Source organism: Salvia hispanica, chromosome 6, assembly GCF_029641045.1.
Source record: "Salvia hispanica isolate PSC_SH4W2 chromosome 6, Shi_PSC_v1, whole genome shotgun sequence".
NCBI classification, from domain to species: Eukaryota; Viridiplantae; Streptophyta; class Magnoliopsida; order Lamiales; family Lamiaceae; genus Salvia; species Salvia hispanica.
This window is the reverse complement of record NC_142697.1, coordinates 35,274,902-35,293,619: the sequence shown is the minus strand read 5'-3', so window position 1 is coordinate 35,293,619 and position 18,718 is coordinate 35,274,902.

Sequence of the window (18,718 nt, the reverse complement as noted above, 5' to 3'; positions counted from 1 at the left end):
TTTTCCGGCATGCCTTATCTCCCTCAATTCTCCTCACCGTCAGTTCGAGGCAATTGAGTTTTAAGCTCATTCATAAAACATAACACATAATTCCTAGACCTAAACAAACCTAAAAAAAAACTAACATGCACTGACTCAAATAACACATATATACGTGTCATACTGGCCATTTGCTCCCCCCTCTCACTTCACGAGTGTCTGCCCCAGATATGGCTGTGAAGTGAAAATTGGGAATGGCTAGTATGACAGACGCACACTTATAACAAACACATATTATATCTAAAAACTTCTCACACTTAGACTATGCAATAGGCTAAGTGGGAGAGTTTCAGATATATAACTAGATTTATAAACAAAACAGAGCAAAATATTTATAAACATGAAATATAAACATATAAACTCCTCACACTTAGACTACGCAGTGGGCTAAGTGTGAGGTAACATGCCCACGACAAAACACAAAGAAAAACATAATAACCATATGCACAAAAAGTAGCAAACCCTTTACTTCTCACACGTAGACTATTAAATAGGCTAAGTGTTATGAATGGGGTTTGCATACAATTAAAACACATAAATCTATCTATTTAAAAAAAGAAAAGTACGAAAACATAACAAAAGAAAAAACTTAAAAAAAATAAAAAGAAAACTAACTGGTCAGTTGGGGGTGGTTCGATCAGATGTTCCTCCTGCTCCTTCTTGGGGCAGGGTTCTGTGCAGGTGGGTCCGTTGGTTCTTCTTCAGTAGGTCCGGGTTGGTTGTCATCATCTTGCTGTTGTCCATCGCCGTCTTCTTCCTCATGTCCGGTGGGTTCTTCTTCCTGTTCTCCATGTCCGCTTGTTCCAGCTCCACTGCTTGCTTTTCCTCTTGCCAACTCCCTTAGGACGCTCTCCATTAGGGCTGTCAGTTTCGCCATCTCTGCCACTGCCCGCTCCAGATTTTCTTGCCTCAGCCTCTGCGCTTGGTCGATCTGGGCAGCTTGCACCTCCTGGCCTTGTTGTGCCATTCCTCCAGGGGCTTCTCCCATTGGGTAGAACTGGGGTACACCTTCTCTGTAGTATACCAAGTTGGTGCGTACGAAGAAGGGTATATCAAATAGGCCAGGAGCGTCGACCATGTACATTGGAGACAGGTCCTCTGCCTCTGTTATGATGATGTTGTTGCGCACGAAGGCTCCTAGTATGTGGCAGAGCGACAAGTTTCTGGCTGGGTAGGTGGCTATCAGGTGGCATTGGTAGGCTGTCCAAAACCCTAGATGCAGTTTCCTTCCATGCTTAGCGCACCATACCAAGTACAGTTCGGTCATGGACGTTCTTGCAGCGGAGTTGCTCTGCCCCAGTAGGTTATAGCCTAAGTAGAGCTGCACCAATCGTAGCATGGAATTGTTGAAGTGGGTGGATCTGGATTTTGTGGAGGCGAACTGGCCAGCATTGGGGTGGGTCAGCTCCTCCCAGGCTTCCTGGGGCTCAAATTCTATATGTCGCCTCGGTACCCCCCTCTCACGGCTTCTCCAGTCCGGACCTATAGCCTCCTCCAGGCTACACATTCCCAATCGCACAGTCCACTCTATCCGACTCATCGACAGTTCACCACCGAATATCCTAAAGGAGATTGACACCTCGTCTAGGTCCGTAGTGAGTTGGAACCTAAACGTGGTGAAGAACTCCTTCGCTAATCTCACAGATATCTCTGGGTCCCTATTCTCTAACAGCCATTCAAAACCCAATGCTTCCATACTGGCCAGGAAGGAATCACGAACAGACAACTCATCCAAAGAGGGTATATGGAGTACCTTTCCGCATTTGACTTGCTTGCTACTGTCATATTTGTCGTCAAATGCGTCCTGAAGCTTTTTGGTGTCGTAGTGCTTCATGTCCTCCATAAGCTCATCAGTGAGCGTTACCCTCCACCGCCGGTACACAATCCTCTCTACCGGAGGGTGGACTAGTTCAAGGTGGTTGTCGGGGAGCTGCTGCTCGTGATAGTCTTCTCCTTACAGAGAGATATCACTCTCTGAGTCAGAATCCTCGCTGGAAGTGTAGTCGGTGTCGCTTGATCTCTCTTTCTCTTCCGGTTCTCTGATCACTATGCTTGCATTGGCAGTGCGCTGTTTCTTCTTGACAGGGGCTTTCCCCTTCCTCTTCCTTGCTTGAATGTACTTTGTTTCTTCGACATCCATTGCCTCTGCTTCCTCTTCGGCTTGTGTTGAAGTGTCCACCTGGGCGGTAGGCTCGGCCACCATGCGGGCACTAGTATCACTTCTTGCTGCCTCCTCCCGACCTACTGACTCTGATGCGAGGTCAAGACCCTCAGCCACCTTGCCAGTATTTTCCTCCTGGTCAGTCGGCGTTGCTGATACTGTCCCTGTTGCCATTTGGGTGTCCTCCTGGCTAGCATTCGAGGGCTCCTCCCCAGGTTTTGTAGGAGTAGTCTTCTCGTCATCACTCGAAACCTCCACTGCATCTGCTGCGGTGTTTGCTCCTGCCTTGTTGGACGTCCACTTTCCTAAACATCTCTGTGACACTCTTTGGGGTTTCTGCCTTTCTGCCTTGGGGTCGTTTTTCAACACTAGCCTCCTCTTTACTGGCTTGGGTTTAGTTACCACTGAGGCTTCCCCTTGATGTGTGTCTGGCTCTTGCCCCTCCTCCTCAGGTTGTTCTGCCTTTTCCGGTTGTTCGTCTGTCCTCTCCTCCACTGATTGGTGGACTACCACTTCCGACTTCTCCGCTTCCTTTGTTGTTTCCCCCTTCCCTACTGCCTGTGATGCGAGGTCCAGTACCTCAGCCACCCCTTCAGGGTTTACCACGATCCTATCCCCTTTGCCCAAAACCGCTTGGAATTCTTCGTCCGTCATTAACCCTTGCTTCCTGGGCGTCTCGTTCAGATCTATCTCCTCCTTCTCCGCTTCATCGATTTTTGCTTCAGTGGCCCTAATCTCCTCTGCTTCATCTTTCTCGCTGTCGCTTGCTCTCCCTCCGCTCTCCTTGTCTTCTGTTTCTTCCCAGTTGGGATCTTGATAGGCGGAAAGAGGGCTGACGTCCAGCGGCTCCGTTTGTTGGTGTATGGGAGAAGGGTGGGAGGGTTCTGATTGTGCAGCAATTGTTGGGGAAATATTTTCGGACGTTGGAATTGAGGTTTTTGGGGTAGTGGTGGGTGGGTTTTCGGTGGTTGCAGTTGGGGTAGGGTTTGATGTCGCCGGCATTCCTCCGGTTAGGCTAAATTCGGCCAGGGTTGTGTTGGGACTACCGCAGCGGAAGACACGGAAACCAAACAGGTCCTAGAACGGATCTATTTAGTTGATTATGCATTCGACTACAATTTCATTCAATATTCATAGATCTATAGATATAACATCAAATAAACACATAATCATGCATATTCGATGTAGATTCGATTGTTACCTCATTTTGATCCATCATAGGATCGAAGTTGCTAGCTGCACCACCCGGAGATCCTAGGTTTATCGACCGTGAATCTTCCAACCTATTCCTAGTCCTTGATCATCCATCCGTGTGGGCGGATCTTGAATAATCAATAATAGTCTTGAAGAGATCTAGAGAAACCCAATCACAAACTCGATATTGTCTTGATCTAATCCTATGAATTAGGATAGAACAAGAACAAAACAAAACCCTAATTCTCCCACGTGCCAAGGCACGAAAACCCAGCCAAGGAGAGAGAGAGAGCCGGCGACGGCTTCTAGGGTTTAGGGAGGAGTGTTGTGAATGAATGGTGTGTTAGGGTTTCCACATCTCATCACTATTTATAATGGACTTGTTAGGCTAGGTTGGGGATCCATGGAATGACTTAAGTGTTGGGCTCACCCATTAGATAAATTACTAATTAAATCAAATGACCCATGATTTAATATATTATCAATGGAATATTATTTTATTCCACTAAAGAATAATATTGCACTCCCACTTAAATCACCAAATTACAAATAACTTGGGTCCATTTTATTTTATAATATTTCCCGCGTTTAAGATTATCTTGATCCATCAATTTAATTCTTTTGTCTACTATGTGACTAGAATTAAATTAATTCTCCAAAGAGTTTTTCTAGTTTGAAACTTTATTTATTATTCGTGGAATAAATTCCAACTGCGCAGTTTTCTGAATAATAAATTCCTCTTTCAAACACCTCTTGGGGATCACCCCTTAGGGATTTAATCATACCACACTGGGCACGCGAATTCTATGAAATAATATTCCAATACCTTCATGTTATTCAATTACTACCACCCAAGATATCATGAACTTGAGTTACGTACAAACTCTCACATATTGATAAGTCAAAGTGGCGTTTGATTGAATAAACAGTATTGATATTAATATCATAGACTAGAAAATACTAAACTTTCTTGAAATATATTATTTTTAGTAGATAGCAATAAAGAATACATTTCGGATTAGATCCTTTCAGTGCTTTACCACACCGGTGTTACTAATCTCATCTTAGGTAAAAGAGAATTATCACAAACACCACAACCGTTCCAATAGGTAGCCAAAGCCTATCTAGGTTGTGAATACGTTTTTCTTCTTACTAGATCTGGCCAAGTCCCCTACTGGAAAACTCATGAGGAGATTCATCGAATTTCCCTACTTGACCTTCTTAGTAAAAAGCCTTAGACTTGTTTATCATATTTCAATAATAAACCATTTATATTATATTATTTATGCTCATAAATAGGTAAACAAGTGGACGTGGCGTTTCTCGTATACATGCACAAGCTGACTGTACAAAGGCATGTACGCTCGAAGCATCTTTTAGTATACAAACCCCAACAGGTTGCTGTCCAGTCTCTGTTTGGGTCTTGTTGCCTTAGAAACGCCGTCAGTGCGTCTAGAGGAACCATCGCCGGAATTTGCGTCGTCGGCGGTGGCTGTGATCGTTGTGGGCTTGGCGGCCGCGACTCGGCTGCTGGCTGGAATTCTGACGAAGTTTCGCCGGTGGTAGATGTTGGGTTGTTGGTTGCCTTTCTCCTTGCCATGGCTGTACCGGTGGTGGTTCACGGTGGTTTCTGTAGTGGGTGGTAGTTTTCGGAGTGGGGTGGTGGTTGTGGGTGAGAGAGTGCAGGTAAGGGTTTGTAAAGTGAAAGGGAGTAGGCGGTTTGGTGTTTTATAGAGGGGTGGGTAGTTGAGGGTTTTGACCGGTGGTAGGCGGTTGCCCGGTCGAGACGCTTCGTGTGGAAGGCGGTTGCTATTTCTGGCAGCTGATTGGACGTTGCCTGTCACGTCCTTGCCCCACGCGCCTCCCAGCCTCTGCACTCGCCTGCAAAGCTGCAACACGCCCCAAAATTTCAAACTTTACTCATCCCCCCTTCTCAATTAGCTAGAAATAGAAATAAAGCAAATAAATGGCTCTTTAATATAATTCAGAGTTTCACCCAAGTGGTATTCTCGTGTTCAGTACGAACATCCGAATTAATATTTAAGAACCGAAAAAAAAAATTTGTTGTTTTTCTTTCTTGACTTAAATTAAATTACCAAATATTTACAATATTTACATCATTACTAAGGGTATTTGAAGTTTTACCCGGTCAGTAAGTACATTACATATGAGGTTGACCAGGTGGAACTTCAAATCCCTTTCCTACTGGTCATTTAGACGCTCTTAAAGTGTAGTGGAATTTCTTCCACTACACACACCTCTTCATTTTCCCTATATATTTTCAATCTAAGTCCATTAACGACAAAAGGTTCAGAGTTAGGGATACTCCCTGAAATCTCGACCGCTCCATTAGCACGTAGCGCAGTGATAATGTAGGGTCCTGCCCATTTGGACTTGAGCTTCCCAGGCATTAGCTTCAATCTTGACTGGAAGAGTAGTACTTTCTGACCAACTTGGACATCCTTGGTTCTTAGATTTTTGTCGTGCCACATCTTTGTTTTCTCCTTGTACCACATGGCTGAGTCGAACGACTACAATCTGAGTTCTTCCAGCTCTTGTAGTTGTAGCTTCCTTTCCTCTTCACAGGCCTTAGCATCCACATTAACCTGTTGTACTGCCCAGTATGCTCGGTGTTCAATTCCCACTGGCAAGTGACACATCTTCCCAAAGACGATGCGATAGGGGGACATCCCTATAGGAGTTTTGTAGGCTGTCCGATATGCCCACAAAGCATCTTCCAACCTTGTGCTCCAATCTTTTCTGGAGGGGCTGACTGTCTTCTCTAAAATGCTTTTTATTTCCCTGTTTGAGATCTCTGCTTGCCCGTTGGCTTGAGGGTGGTAAGGACTGCATAGACGGTGATGAACTCCGTACTTCTTCATCAATGCTTCGACCGTTCGGTTACAGAAGTGAGTCCCTTGATCGGAGATGATTGCCCTTGGTATCCCAAATCGGCTGAATATATGACTCTTGAGGAACTTGGTGACTTCCTTAGATTCACAAGTGCTTGTGGCCTTGGCTTCTATCCATTTTGATACGTAGTCAACTGGCACCAGGATGTAGGAGTTCCCATAAGATGAGGGAAAAGGACCCATGAAGTCCATACCCCATATGTCGAACACCTCACAAACTATTACTGCAACTTGCGGCATTTCATCTCTCGCGGAGATCCCACCGGTCAGTTGGCAACGGTCACAGCCCTTGCAGAACTCGTATACATCTCTATTCAGGGTCGGCCAGTAGAATCCGCTATCTAACACCTTTCTGGCAGTCTTCCTTGGCCCGAAATGTCCTCCACATGCCAAGGAGTGGCATTGCGTCAGTACATCCCGTTGCTCCCAGTCAGGAACACATCTTCTAATGACCTGGTCTGCTCCTGCCTTCCACAAGTATGGGTCGTCCCAGAAATAATACTTTGCTTCGCTCTTGATCTTCATCCTCTGAGCCTTTGTCACGTTTGGTACCATTGGTAGCTCTCCTGTTACTAGGTAGTTTGCCAAGTCCGCATACCAGGGTTCATGTCCCACTTTCTCCTTGCCCTTGGTTGTTGCGTCCTGACCAGTGAGTTTCATCACTTCTTCCCAATCGATCTTCCTTGCGGAGAAAATTACTTCACATAAATGTTCTTCCGGGAATCGATCCCTTACATCTTCACTGTTCCCTTCTTGTATTATTCTGCTCAAGTGGTCCGCTACCTTGTTCTCAACTCCCTTCTTGTCTTCTACCTCCTAGTCGAATTCTTGTAAAAGCAGCACCCATCTGATCAGTCGGGGCTTAGACTCCTTCTTCGCAATGAGATACTTGATCGCCGCATGATCAGTATAGACGATGACTCTGGATCCCAGTAGGTACTACCTGAACTTCTCGAATGAATAGACAACCGCCAGCATATCCTTCTCGGTGGTGTCATAATTCCGTTGGGCTTGATTCAAGGTTTTTTATGCATAGAATATCACGTACCTTTTCCCATCTATCTTCTGACCCAGTACGGCCCCCACTGCATAGTCACTAGCATCGCACATCACCTCGAAGGGGTGATCCCAGTCAGGAGCCTGAATGATCGGTGCAGAAATCAATTTTTCCTTAATGAGGTTGAAAGCAGCCTTACAATGCTTATCGAAGACGAACTCCACCTCGTTCTGGAGAAGCCTGGTAAGAGGTTGGGCAATCTTGGCGAAATCCTTGATAAATCATCGATAAAACCCAGCATAGCCAAGGAAACCTCTTATTCCTTTCTGATCAGTAGGGAAGGGTAGTTTGGATATGACATCCACTTTAGCTTGATCCACCTGGATTCCCTTTTCTGACACCACGTGTCCTTGAACAATTCCTTCTGTAACCATAAAGTGGCATTTCTCAAAGTTCAAGACCAGACTCTTTGCTTAACACCTTCCTAGCACCATATCCAAATGTTGCAAGCACGAGTCGAAAGAGTCTCCATAGACAGTGAAATCATCCATAAAGATCTCTATACAATCTTCAATCAAGTCCGAGAATATGCTCATCATGCACCGTTGGAAGGTACCGGGGCCGTTGCATAGGCCAAATGGCATACGCCTATACGCATAGGTTCCAAACGAGACGTTAACGTGGTCTTATCCTGGTCCTCCGGGTTCACATAAATTTGAAAGTATCCACTGTACCCATCCAAAAAGCAGAAGTACTTCCTCCCAGCCAGTCGCTCCAGCATTTGATCGATGAATGGCAGGGGGAAGTGGTCCTTCCTGGTTGCAGTGTTCAGCTTTCGGTAATCTATACACATGCGCCACCCAGTAACTAGTCTGGTGGGCACTAGTTCATTCCTCTCATTCTTAATCACCTGGATCCCTGACTTCTTGGGGACCATATGGATTGGGCTAACCCATTCACTGTCTGGCACTAAGTATATAATGCCCAGTGAGAGCAACTTCAAGATTTCCTTCAGTATCTCTTCTCGCATGTTTGGGTTCACCTTTCTTTGGGAGTCCCTATGCGCCTTGGCTCCATCCTCTAGCCTAATGTGGTGCATGCAGACGTCCGGGCTTATACCTACCAGGTCCGTAAGGCTCCATCCAATAGCCTTCTTGTTTTTACTCAGCACAGTTAGTAGTCTTGCCTCTTGCTCTTCAGTCAACCCGTTGTTGATGATTACAGGGAATGAGTCTTCCTCCCCTAGGTAGGCATACTTAAGGGTTGCTGGCAACTTTTTCAACTCCACTTGCGGGGGTAGTGTGTCCGTAGGTAGAGGGTTCTTCTTTGAATCCTCCTCTTGTTCCTGTTCATCATCTGATTTTTCCTCCGTACTGGCCGGTACCACGGCCCCTACGGATCCTGCTAGTTCTGACTTATGACAGAATTCCGTAATTGCTTCTTCGATCTCTTCGCCAGTCAACCCTCGGCTACTGATCAGATCACACCATGCGGCTGCTTCCACATCAGCCTGGGCATACACATCCAAGGCTTGGAGCTTTTCCTGCAATAATTTGGTCTCAAGAAATTCTTGGACTAAGGGGTCAATTACATCAACATAACATAGATTTTCAGAATCTATCGGTCTTTTCATGGCTTCATTGATGTCAAAGACAAATTTCTCACCATTAAAGTCAATACATATTGTCCCCTCGGCCATATCCACAATTGTCTTAGCCGTTCTTAAAAATGGTCTTCCTAATAATATCCCGCTAGACTCCCTAGCTTCTGGTTCACTCATTTTAATGACATAAAAATCAGCGGGATAAGTAAAGTTCTGTATCCTGACCAACACATTTTCTAACACACCCTCAGGATTGATACATGACCTATCAGCCAGTTGGATCAACACCCTAGTATTCGACAATTTTACCCCTTTTAACCGATTATAAATGGATAATGGCATAACATTGATAGATGCTCCTAGATCACACATTGCATGCTCGATTTTCACATCTCCAATTGTTATGGGTAGGGTAAACATACCTGGGTCGGCTCTCTTGGGTGGTAGCTTCTCCTGTACAATGGCTGACGCTATTCCCTCCACCATGATCTTTCCATCCTCCTAGGCTTTCCCAGCTATGAATTCCTTTATAAACTTCCCCAGAGGGGGCAGTCTCACGGCTTGGAGGAATGGTATGGTGACATCCAGCTTCCCAAAGATCGACATGAAATCCACAGGGTTTTCCTTCTTCCTCTTCGTCACAAACCGATATGGAAACGGGTTTTCTCCCTTAGCCTCTCCAGTTAGTCCTTGTGGAATTCCCTTTGGCTACTCCTGGGCTTGGGGTTCCGATGTGGGTATTACTCCTCCCGGTTGCTCCTTCCCAGGTTGTGTTGCTCCCTCCTTTTCTTCCACGGTAGGCTCCTTGTTTAGAAAAAATGGATCCTCCATCTGAGGTAGAGGCCTTTTGAGTTCTTCCGCTGAGATAGACTCCCCAACAGGGTTCTTGAGCTGAGGTCCATTATAGGCTGTCCCGGACTGCAGTGTAATTTTGCTCACATTTGCCTTTTCAGGTACATGGACTGTAGATGGGAGTTTCCCTGAGTTCCCTTTCATTTCACCCACCGAGTTAGCGAGCTGGCCCAACTTCCTGTTCATCATATCCATATTTGCCCTATGCTCCTTCTGGGCACTTTGCATCCCTTGCATTGTTTCATTACTGGACTGCAAGTCATTTTTAATGCTTTGCTGCGAGGCAAGCATCTCCCCCATCATGTCCTCCATAGACCTCCTCGACCTGTTTGGCTGATGGAATTGGTTTGAGCTCTGGTGCTGGTTATACTGAGGTGGTGGGTTTGACTGGTAGCCTGAGAAATTTTGTTGGTTTTGGTTCGGTGGGTACTGGTTATACTGGGCAGGGGGGTTATACTAGTCGTTGTTGTGCTGGTGCTGACTTTGGTTTTGGTGGTGGGTGTTATGTTGAGGCCCTGGGTTAAATTGGTTCTGGTTTTGGTTTTGGTTCTGGGTTTGGTTGTTTCGCTGATGGGGTGGCACATAGGTAGGGTTCGGGTTTTGAGAGTTTTGGTTCTGAGGATGCTGGTTTCTTCCTACCCAGTTAGACTGGTAGTCAGGGTTTGTTGGTCCGCGGTTGGGATGTTGGTTCGGTTGGGGGTTGGGTTGATTTGGAGCCTGATTTTGGTTCTGATTCTGATTTCCATCTCCCCATCGGAAATTTTGGTGGTCCCTCCACGGTGCATCTCTTTGTTTCCCCGGAATCCAATTGCCGTTGGAATTGTAGTATCCTGCGGCATTTGCTTGCTCCACATCCGGCGAGTTGTCCGACTGATCATATGGTAGTGCTGGGGCTTCTTGGCCTCCAGTTGGAGAAGGTGGTGGAGTGTTCTGCTTGATCGCAGTCAGCAATTCCTTCTTTAATTCCTCCATCTTCAAATCCATTCGTTCCTCCTGGTCAGTAGCCGAAGCACTTGCTACCCTTTCTCTGCTGTACCCATCTCTAGCATTGTCGTACGTCTTCTTTGCATTCAACAGCTTACGTAACACCTTCTTGGCTTCACTTACTCTCAACTGGGTGAAATCGCCTCCAGATGATGAATTCGTCAGATCCTTGGTTTCCTTGTTCATCCCCTCATAGAAGGTGTGGTGCACCTCTATCTCCTTCATGCGATGGTTGGGGCATGACTCCAGAAGGCTCATGTACTTCTCCCAGTACTCACTCAGAGTTTCATCATATTCTTGCCTTATGCACGATATTTTCCTCTTCAATGCACTTGTCTTCGAAGACAGGAAAAACTCGACTAGGAAAACTGACTTGAAATCGGCCCATGTATTGATAGAGTCGGCTGGCAGGCGCATGAACCAAGTGTTGGCCTCTCCCTTTAGGACAAAAAGTAGGGCCTTCAGTCTGTAATCATCCTCGCTCACTCCTGTTGGCCGCCTCTGCGCCTTACAGATCTTGCAGAACTCATTTAAGAACTCGAAGGGTCCTTCATAACTCTTCCCACAGTATGTCGGTAGGATTGCAATCACGTGGGGTTTCACATCACAGGCGGTCAGGCCTGGGGTGACCACTATGGCTTGTGGGGGATCTCCGTCGGCGTGTGCGGTAAGTGTTGCGAGCTCGGGATCGTCCTCACCTTGGTCAGCCATCCTTACTAGTGTTCTTACTGGTTGGGGTGGAAGCTCCGGGAGTTGGTACTCTAGCTCCTCTTTTTCTTCGTCGCTACTCGTGCCTAGGTCGGACAGTGCCGTCGACAGGCCAGAACGAGTGGTAACGAGTATTGTTCCTCGGGGAAGTATCCTTGGTCTCCACTGGCCAGGAGCCGAGCCACTTCTCATAAACTGAAAACAAAAAGAAAAGAAAAATTATAAACAGTATGTACACCAAAAAGATCACACACAATAACAGGTATGAACGCCATCCATCCCCGGCAACGGCGCCATTTTTGAAGGGACGTCCGGTTTTTCCCCCTTTTCTGGTTTTCGTATGTGAATTGGAGTGTATCCAACTGATAAGGAAGAGATTCCCGACCTAGCTGAGTCGTTGGTACGATAACCGGGACCTGGCTTCAAACAAATTTCCTCAACCCACTTCTATTGGTTAGTATAATGGAGGTAAGGGTCGAATCCAACGAGGATGGACACGTTTTGATAACTACGGTTACTTTCCTGGGTGTTTTGGTTAGCTACCACGCTTGGGTTGAGATTTTACCTAGACAGGAAATAGATGTGGTACTCTACTGACTAGTAGGCATGAAAATAACAGACATGTGGAAGTGTTCGTGAAAATAGGGGACAACGTATCTCAGATGCATATGAAAAGTAGACAGTTACTAAAAGAGGAAATTTAGACAACAAGGTATATCTGATGGCTGGGGGCTTTCTGACAGGTCTGGATAGTACATCTGAAAAGTAGGGAACAAAAGCAAAAGTAACTTAAAAGTAAAAGTGGTCCAATAAAGTTGATTTTGACGTTTTCTTCCTCACCAAGTATTGACAAAAATCATATGAACACAGACACCATAACTAGAACTTCAGATTCATAAATTCAAACTCAAGATCCATCGATTAAAATGCTTAAACTTAAATTAAACGGTAAAACTGTAACTTTACTTCTACTGACTGACATGCAAGGTGGTAATCACGGCGCAGAAAAGAAACTCATGCACGAAAACTTGTCTAAACATAGCTACAACTTTGAATCAACAACTCTCGATAAGAAAACACTTAGAAATTGAAAGCAATGACTAAATCTAACTTTCCTAGGCAGAATGAAGCGAACTCGAACCAAAGTGACATGCGAAATAGAAACTTCATAATGCAAATGTTGGAAAATGACAAAGTACTTCAAAAGTGCAACAGCTATGAGTGTTTGCAAATAACCAACGATGAAAACAAGTAAACTTTAAACTAAGAAAGCGATTAAGATTGTTTGTGCCACTCCGGGCGATGATACTACTACACTGCTACGATAACTGGCTGGAACGGCGGACTGATGACTTCTCCGACAGACTCTGGACGTCAAGTGACCATGGCTGCGGCGAGAAACGAGAGGTAGGATAATGCTGAAGGATGGATCTTCTAGAGAGAATTCTACTAAGTGTAATTGTTGAACTGCGAACTGAGAGCTTTTAACCGAACTCCGGGGCCTCCTTCTCTCTCTCCAAGTGGCTTCTTTTATAGGGAGGCTTGCCTTTGCTTTTAGAGTAGACTTCTCCCGCACTTTGACCTTTTTGCCCTTGTCAATGATCATCCCAGCTATCCTCCTTCTCCATCTCGAGCCTTTTATCTGGCATGCATCCTGGTCAGTATCGCACCCTTCTAGCGTCCTTTTCACTTGCGTCACCTGAATCGTTTCCTACTGACTTGGATCTTTCAATCCTGCACACTTAAGCAACTATTTTGCAGATAATACATGAATTTCACGACATACTGACCATTAACCAAGGCTTAGAATACGACTTATCAGGACCTTACACCACTAGTACATTTCCCCATATATTATTGTGAAAACACCATAAAAATAGACTCACGTGTCACTAACTTTTTCTAACTCATTTTTTCTTTTACGTTTCATAAAATCTTGTCGGTCAATGTGAGACATGTATTAAATGACTGATGGACTAATAAATTCATTAGATTCAATTAAAAGTGTCAAGTAGTAGTAATTCACATGTATTAAATGATAGAGGGAATAATAAATTCATTAGATTCAATTAAAAGTGTCAAGTAGTAGTAAGTTAGACATATATGTCATTTACTAACCGGCTAGCATAATGCAGCATATATACAGGTGCACCACGCTAAATGAAAAGGACAAAAATTCCTCTCTTTAGAGAAGGAAAATATACTTGTATGGATTCCAATTGCTCTCTTAAGCATCTTCTATTAGAAGAAATAAATGGCAAAATAAAGAGAAAATAACTATCATATATACTCCTTCTGTCATAAGAGAGTGCAATTTTGGTTATGTACGAATTTTAATGCTGAATAGGTCTCACCTTAATTGATAATAATAGTTTCTGAAATTAGAAAATACATATTCTTGTGGGACAAACTAAAAGAGAAAGAGTACATATTTTTGTCGGAAGAGAGAGTATATGTAACACCCCACTTTTTCGAACCCTAATTTTCGAGATATAAAATTTTTGCATTAAACTATGAAGTAAGTATGTGGATTTAATGATGAGTGATTTATTGCATGATTCTTGGTGACCTAATTGCGATTTGGAGTTAAGTTTGAGTTGAATAGTCAAACTTGTTGATTATATGACGTGGCTATTGAATAGTCAATATTGTGGAGAATGTGACGTGGAGGTGGAATAATAAAAATGTGTTGAATTTGTGATGTGACCGTGTGAATATTTGATGCGGGGTGAAATAATATTGTGGTGAATTATTCCTAAGGGATGAGTGAGATTAAATAGGAGCATCATTATTTAATTGGAATTTTCGACCACTTCTTTTTATTGGAGAGGAATTCTATATTTCTTGGATTTAATTATTGCTTGGGATAATTATCCAAATTAAATCCAAAGTCCGATTATTCCTTATTTTCTCCATAGAATTTTCGACCCCTATGCTTATTCCAAGGAGATTTTCGAAAATCTCTTATTTATGGGAGAATGGATTATTTTATTATATTATTTGGTCCCTTATTTATTCTCTTCCATGAATAAATATAAATATTCTAGCATATCTTACCATATCTAAGGAGATCTTGTCATATCCTATTTTAATTAGGAAATTAATTAAATTCCTTGTGGGAGAGGAATAAAAATCGCCACTTTTCCATATTCTTAGTGGGAGAATTATTATTTTTATTCTGCACCGTGATATTTTATTCTACTCCGTGAAATACCAAATTAAATCATAGGCTAATTAAATATCCTCAGATTTTGAAATCCCCTTATTTCTCCCATAATTCACGCCACCTTCCCCACCAAATCATCTTAAATCTATAATTTATTTAATTAAAGATATTATTTCTTGAACTCTATAAATAAGAGAGAAATCCTAACCCTAAAAATAAAAATACACACCTCCCACTCTTGAAATTCACGCCTCCCCTCTCTCCCACTCTCTTTCAATTTTTCTTCTACTTTTCTCCAATATTTCTTCATCTTTTGAGAAGAATTGGAGTTGAAACTCAAGAATCTTTGAAGAATCAAGGCTATTACTTTGTTTCTACCGTTCGTTCTATCAAGAAAAGGTATTTTTATATTAATCTTTCTTCAGCTAACCGATTAATCGGTGTTGTTGAACCCTCATGCATATAGATTGAGTGAAAGGGGAAACAATTGATGAATATGGGATGCATGTGTGTGTGTGCATGCCTCGGTGTGCGTGCGTGTGTGTTGTGTGTGTGCGTGTGATGTGTGTTGAAAAACACTCATGCGTAACATGTTTTGATGATGGATCGGGAGTTGTGGTGCGAATAAAATTGATATGATAATCATGCCTTGATTTTTGAACGATATTATAAAACTAATCGATGGGAAAAAGGGAATCGTTGGGAACATGCATGAATTTGAGTAGATGATTGAGACTTACTTGTGTCACGCATAAATTAAAGGTGATAACTCGCGCTCTTGGTGTGATAGCAAGAGGAAGAACGTACTTGTGATCTAAGGAGTCGAAGTGGGCTTTATTCACTAAACTCTTTTATTACCAAAATATTGATTATGGTGTTATAAGGGTGGATTAAAATGTTATGTCATGTCTATGATTGTTTTGATTATGTTGTGTGTCTGATGCCTAGTTTGTGAGTCCGCTCCATAAGGCTATAGGGCTATATAAACGAATTCGGGTCTGAGTAGGGTCGCAAACCCTATCAGGCTAGTGTACACATTTGGGATCGGGAGTCGTCCTTGCTAGTCGGCCGGTCTCGTGGGTGAATAGTGTGGCCACACTTTCGTCGCACTATAGAATTGTTAATTGTTGAGAAAATGAGAGGAATTTACGATATCTATTCATTTATTTTTCTTGATTAAGCCGTTGACTTATTGCTCTGATGGTTCATTAAATACCTTGGTCAAAACCCTTTAAATGAAACCTTGGCCTATGTTCTTGTTGCTTTTAAGTCCGCCTAGGTAGCGATCGTCGTGTTTATTATACCGTAAAATGTCGGGCTGTTACAGTATATATTTTTTCTGATAAAATTATACTATCCAACCAATTAAGATTTTATTGATAGCCTATAACTCCATAATAACATATACTCCCCCACTAACCATTCAAGATGTTCACATTTCTCATTTAGTTTGTCACACTAAAGATATTAATTTTTCTATATTTGAATATAAATCTTTTTTTCTTATTTAAATATTCAACTCTTTTTTCTCTGTATTTACTCCTCCTCAAATCTCGTACCACTCAAGAATGTGGACATCTTGATGGGATGGTAGGAGTATATTTGTAAAGTTATTTCAGATCTTATGTAGCTCTACTGTAACAGCCCGCCCTCCTAGGGTACAATAAATGCGGCGGCTGCTACCCAAACGGTCTCTAAAGAAGTAAACATAGGCTAGGGTTTCATTAATGAGTTTTGATCAAGAGTTTTAAAGAACTATCAGAGCATTTAACACAACAACTTAACCTAGAAGCTTGAATAAGAAAGAGAAAGGGGTGTCTCAAATAACGATCAAAGTCTCAAGAGTACGACATAATAATATCCAAGATAAAATCACAAGACTGCGCTTGAAGTTCAAAACATCGCTTGAAGTTCAAAACATCCATCTTAATTATTTATCATGCTCAACACCCGCCACCGCTCGTCGTCATTCAACTTGCACATAAGGAAAACACATGCAGGGCTGAGTATTTTGAAATACTCAGCGTGCTCATTGCCAAAACATTTTATAAGTTATGCCACCCTTACCAAGTGAACTCGAGTTTTAAGCAGTTATAAAAGATATATCACGAGTATCACAAAATATATTTTCCATAAACTGGCTAGTCAACATAACTCCCCATTTTCCTCAACAAAATCAACAATCACAATCATTCCATGGTGCGACGAAAGTGTGGCCACACTTTTCGCCCACGAGACCGACCGACTAGCAAGGACGGCTCCCGATCCCCTCGTGTACACAGCCTGGTAGGGTTTGCGGCCCATACTCAGACCCGAATTCGTATAAACATATCCATAACCAGATAGCCCAATGGAGCGAACTCACAAACGAGGCATCAGGCGCACAATATCACAATAAAACAGACATAGGCATGGCATAACAGTTAAACCACCCTTATAACACCAATCAATAATTTCGACAAAATAAAAGAGAGTTTTAAGAGTAAAGCCCACCTCGACTGCTTAGGTTTCAAGTAGTTTCGCTTTTCCGTTATCCGGCTTCACAACCGAGGTTTCACCTTTTTAATCACATAAGCACATATCACAAATCAGATTCTTAACTCAACTCCTAATACATGCATGTCTCGACGCTTCCCCTTTTCTCATCGACTTAACTTAGTATCACCAATCAAAATCATGCTCTCTAAATATATAATTCATTCGCATCTCAACTCTAGATCTAACATCAACATATATCCACATGAGTATTTTGCCAAGACACAACGCGCACACACACACACACTACATGTAACGACCCGCCATTTTAGGGTATAATAATAATGTCGATCGATATCTAGGAAGGCTTAAATGCAACAAAGATCATAGGCTAGGGTCTCATTTAAAGGTAATTTACCAGAGCATTTAATGAACAATTAAGTAGGGGAAGAATAATGCCTTAGCAATGAAATCCAACAAAAAGGCTATCACAATAAATGCTCCGAAATAACAAAGTTCCAAAATAATCTCATCTGTTTCATATCCAAAATATTCCCACGAAATAAAAGAATTCAACCCAACCAAAAGATCACAAGTTTTCATAATATAGCGGAAGCGACCAAGAGAGAAGTGAGGCTATGTATGGAGACACAACAACACTTAAAGTTCCAACAGATCATGATATTATTTCCTACTCAACACCGCCGCCCGCTCGTCACCGCTCAACCTGCACATAGGGAAAACACATGCAGGGCTGAGTACTATAATCATACTCAGTGGACTCATTGCCGAAAACAGTTTTATCATAAATATAGTTATCATGCCATTTTCAAGTGTCCATCGGGGTTTTATCTTTAGAAAGGCCCGAGGCACCACAATGTATATCATTTATCCAAAATCACGGTCGCGCAACCATTTTTGTCATCGACGTTTACCATATCCTCATTCTACATGACAAGGAATGCGGCCGCAATCCAGGTCACTAGACCGGCCAACCCGTACGCTGACACTCGGTCTAACATTGGTGTACACTAACCCAAGTAGAGTTTGCGGCTCTACAAGGATCCGAATTCGATTAAATCAATAGTGGCATAGTCACGAGGGATAGGCACGACAAAACAAATCAAGGCATGATAACACATATCTCATTCTCATCAATATCAGTTTAAGACAATGTCCTTATTTTAAAAGAAAGTCCACCTCGTCGGCTTAGCTCAAAAGTATTCTCTTCTCCTCGTTTATCACGCTGAGAGCGCGAAGTATCACCTTTAAATTAGGCGTATCACAAATCAGTTTCGAACATTGATTTCAAATCATGCATGTTCCCACGTTTCCCTTTTTTCCATCGATAAGTCTTTAATATCATTACCCCAAAATCAAAGTACGATTAGTATATCGTTTTTATTCAAATAACAACCCCAGATTCACCATCAATTCGTGTCACGCATGAGTGTTCTACACACACAACACGCGCACACGAACACAACACATGTGCACGCCATCCGAGGCGTGCACGCACACACACACACACTTATCACATGCATCCCAAGATCATCAATTTAATTCCCCTTCACTCAATCTGAATGCATGTGGACTCAAGAACACCGATTGATCGGTAGAAGAAGAA